The sequence below is a fragment of the Cucurbita pepo genome, chromosome 11, assembly GCF_057944985.1.
Source record: "Cucurbita pepo subsp. pepo isolate OVF chromosome 11, ASM5794498v1, whole genome shotgun sequence".
In the NCBI taxonomy this organism is placed as follows: domain Eukaryota; kingdom Viridiplantae; phylum Streptophyta; class Magnoliopsida; order Cucurbitales; family Cucurbitaceae; genus Cucurbita; species Cucurbita pepo.
The window spans coordinates 5,566,069-5,570,833 of NC_141808.1; the positions used below are offsets into that span (position 1 = coordinate 5,566,069).

Genomic DNA, 4,765 nt, shown 5'->3' on the forward strand with positions numbered 1-4,765 from the left:
GGACTTGGATGTGTGAATGAGGGGTGTGAGATGTGAGTTTAAGGGAGGGTCGTGTTGGTTTACTCCTGCCAAAATAATGTCTCGCCTGAAATCGCGATATTTCGGACTAGATTTAAATAAATAAATAAATAAATATATATATATATATATATATATTAATTCCAAACCATTACATTCTCTCACAGTCTAATTCCATCGGAAACCAATTAAATTTAATTTTAAGCCCTTTGAAACATGATAAATGTAAACTGTTTAGGAAATTCATTCACTTTTATATCTTATAAATATTTGAACTTTCCAATTGTGTTTAATAAATCTCTAACAAAGTTAAAATTTTAAAAGTTAAAGTGATATGTTAAATATAAATTTCGTACAATATTTGTCTTGCTCGAAAGTTTGATTCACTATTCTTAATATTGACACAAATTACAGGTCTAGGTAGGATCCCTAAGTCTCCAACTCGACTACACAGTCATCTCGATCACATTACTTCACATTTATCTAGAAAGAAAAATTAAAAATAATTTTGATGACTAATTAGTTTACTCCCTGCCTAGCTAACTTATCATTAACAAATTTTATTATGTTTTTCAAATATTTTAAGTTTTATTGGGAATGGGTTATTTTTAGGTTTTTGGTATGGATAGGGTCCTCCATCCAACCATTACCTTGGCTCCTAGTCTCATCTACTAGGACCTCTCTGTTGATATTGAGGGGTTCTAGCAACCTTAAGTTTTATTTGTTAGCTCTATTTATGTTTACTACAAATTTTAGACTCCTATGTAAGACTCACTCTCGGTCAAATACGGTTTTTCTACTAAACTCTTGTCAAAAATATTTATTGTTCCCAACTTAGCACGCATCGCATTGCATTGGTCACGGGTTTTTCAGGGATTAGTAGACTAAGAATACTCATTCACATCTCCATATCGTAAATAGTTCATAAGCATAAACTAGAGTCATACATCATACTTACTAATCAGGATTCTCTAATATGCTCACATTTTATGCATGGATTCATTATTATTATTATAATAATAATAATAATTATTATTATTATTTAACTCATGCTATTTACATACATTCAACGTTTTTAGCTCTTAATCCCGTGGTAACATGCTTGTTTAGGAGCTTCGATAAACTACTTACGTGAATCGTCAATTCCTTTGCTTTCATAATTGTTCATTATATGGTATTTTTTTTCACAAATTCTCTTAATTTGACCTATATCTAATGATTTTCAAGGTTGGTACAAGGTAACATTGATAAAACAGGTCAAAAGAAGTTGAACAGAACGAGCTGAAACTTGAAACAAGCCTCCACCGCCCACATGCGTAGTACACTCGTTGACCCACATGTCCCACTCCTTGGTTACTCGCACCTCCACGTGAGCGCGAAGCCTATGCACTGATGCGTCGTTCAACCTCGAAATAGCCTGAAATTCTAAATCTTTTTCATCATTTCATTCCATACCCCTTACATGATATCCACTAACTTCATAATTCACGGTGGGTTATCATCCCAGAAAGGAAAATAATATCTTTGAGGATAACACCGTTGGCTCAATTTTGATTCTTTTCTTGTTTCCTTTAGAAAAGAAACTTCAAAGGAATTCATTGACAAAAGGAACAAGAACAGCCTAAGGAGGTAGAGGGAACCCTGCCCAAACACTGCATGGTGGCCCAAATTGAAGATGGAGGCCTATTTTCTGCAAGAGACCGCATAAAGATCCAAAAAAACACAGCTGAAGGGGAGCTTGATCAATCCAAGTGTACTCCGCGTAACGTTTCACAAGCAACCCAACAACTCCATTCATCTGGAACAATTGAGAAAACCACAGATAAAATTCTATACATTTATATGTCACAAATGATAACTGATAGTGAATGAACGTGATTCTAGAGAGGATTCTAAGAAATAGAATACAAATTCTCTAGAGCTGATTCTGAAAAATATACCGCAAGTGAGCCCAATAGAATATATTAACAACACATGTGAAGAATTGAGAGAAAATTGGATCAAGGGTTTATCCGTTAAAATTGGAAATGGACAGGCCGACTGACCAATTGGGCATGGACGGGCCTCGACTGCCAATATTGCTTTAAAATGACTAAAGAAATTTTTTTCCATCACATCTTTGTAATATATTTTTGATACACCTAATAATAATAAAATAAATCTTTTTTTTGATACACCTAATAATAATAAAATAAAAAATCTTCATTCTCGTTAATATATTTCTCTAGAGAAGAAGGGTAAAAATTGTGAGATAGGAATAAAAGTAAGAAAAGTAAAAAGAAGTAGTACCATAGAGTTTGAAAACTAATATATATACATATATATTAAATTTTGATAAATTCTTCGAGGATAATTTTTGGTGTGTTCATTAGTTGAAAATTGTGGGATGTACATCTATCTAGTACAGAAATTTAACAAGGAATTATGTTCAACAAAACCAGTCATCCATCATTTAAGGTAAAACTAATTATAGGGCCTGCCTTAAACCACACACTTATTTTTTTAACGAATTTAGCTAATTTGAATTGGTTATTTTTGTGTTTGTATATAAGGAGAGTGTGAGTTGGGAATGCATTCAAATCAATTCTTATGTCTTAGAAGTTTGGAAATTTGAACCAAAAGAAAAAGGTAGAAGAGGAGACGAGAACTAGAAAGGATGGGATTGATATCAAAGTTTATGGCATTAATACCACTGTTGCTATTGTTGGTGTCTAATGCTATCGTTGATGCTACTAGCGGTGTTTTTGATATTACGACATTTGGTGCCAAACCTAATGCTGATGCTACTCAAGTACGTGTACATTTGTTTGAGTTGATAAACCAAAATTTTGTTTTGTACGAAATATTTTTCTCAAATGAAATGGTTGAATTCACAGGCTTTAGCAGATGCATGGAAGGAAGCATGTGCTTCGGCTACTCCAAGTAAAGTATTGGTTCCAAAAGGAACTTATCAATTAGGAGAATCGAGGCTCAAAGGTCCATGTAAAAGTCCTATTGAGCTTCTAGTTGAAGGAACATTACAAGCTTCTCCTACCGACACGGAAGGAGATGGGTTGCTTGTTATGGAATACGTCGATCATTTGACATTGACTGGTACTGGAGTTTTCGATGGCCAAGGAAAAGCTGGTTGGGAAAAGAATGATTGCCACCTGAAGAAAGAATGCAAAAAGCTTCCCATGGTAAATGCTCCTGCTACTTTAATTATAAAGAGAACTCATAATTTGGGTTAGCATTATATGCTTTAACATGGGAGTGTTTTTTCTTTGTTTGTTTAAAATGGGCAGAATTTGAAGTTCAATTTCATCACAAATTCGATAGTGAAGGACATAACTTCGTTGGATAGCAAGAATTTTCATATCAATGTTTTGGCCGGCAAGAATCTTACCTTCGATCACCTGAAAATTACTGCACCACACAATAGTCCCAACACCGATGGAATTCACTTGGGCGATTCAGAAGACGTTTTCATTCTCAATACCGCAATCGCAACGGGAGATGATTGTATATCTGTAGGATACACTAACAGAAAAATAACCATTAGCGATGTTACTTGCGGACCGGGACATGGCATTAGCATAGGCAGCTTGGGCAAGTATAAAACTGAAAAAGAAGTGGTAGGAGTTACCGTGAAGAAATGCAAATTAATCGGTACTACAAATGGTGTCAGGATCAAATCATGGCCAGATTCTGCCGTCTCATACCCAGCCTCTGACATGCATTTTGAAGATATTGAAATGGATAATGTTGCTAACCCTATCATCATAGATCAAGAATATTGTCCATGGAATCAATGCAACTGAAAGGTGTGTATTACAATCAACCTCCTTGGTTTCCAACTTATAATGTTTATTTTGAACATCCCAGGTTCCATCAGCAATTAAGATTAGCAAAGTTAGTTTCAAGAACATCAGGGGCACATCTTCAACTCCGGTTGCCGTCAAACTTGTTTGCAGTAAAAGTAATCCATGTGAGGATGTGGAAATTGCTGATGTTGACCTCACTTATAGTGGTAAAGAAGGGCCAATTGTGTCTGAATGTGCAAATGTGAAACCGACCATTTCTGGAAAGCAGAACCCTCCCATCTGTGCTGAACCAGCGCCACCTGAGACCACTCCGTCAACTGATTGAACAATCTTTTAACGCCGACAAATGTTTCAAACCATTCTTCCTATCATTTTTATTTTAGCCTTCAAAATTAGGTTTACAGCATTCCATGATGTTGGGCATGTTTTCAATAATTGTATTTTTTTACATTGAGGAGAAATAATACTTGACGATTCTATTTTCTATTGTAACAAAGTCCACATATATGACATAATTGTTTAAAATTTAATTGAATTATGTCTGAAAAATTTCTTTTCAAGCAAACTTCAAATGGTAATATTCAAAGATCACTTAACTATCTGAAAAGTTAGGAGAGAATTGATTAGGTGGACTTACCTTGCTGTAAAGGAGGAGAAGAAGATCATGAGTTTAGTATCATACTATTTGTGGAGCTTCCTACGAGGGTAAAATTACAAATGGAAAGAATTTATACCTAATAAATAATTTTAAAAACAACACAACAGAGATTCATTAAAATTTCAAAATCTATTATATAAAATATACAATTTATTAAGAAAAAAAAAATTAAGGAGGAAGGCTTCATTTATAATTTATTTCATTCAAAATAAATCATCATTCGAATTAACTTAGAAAATGGCAAAAAAATTGGAACAAAAATATCATTTGATTCATTTCGTTGATC

The 4,765-nt window shown here is 34.0% G+C and overlaps 1 pseudogene across 1 annotated transcript; it reads left to right on the top strand.

The window, feature by feature from the left end:
* Window positions 1-2,598: 2,598 nt before the first annotated feature.
* On the top strand, window positions 2,599-4,351 carry LOC147790153 (exopolygalacturonase-like; annotated as a pseudogene). The gene is made up of 4 exons (XR_015422865.1): window positions 2,599-2,809; window positions 2,895-3,197; window positions 3,303-3,821; window positions 3,883-4,351. The product of XR_015422865.1 is annotated as an exopolygalacturonase-like (transcript).
* Window positions 4,352-4,765: the final 414 nt, after the last annotated feature.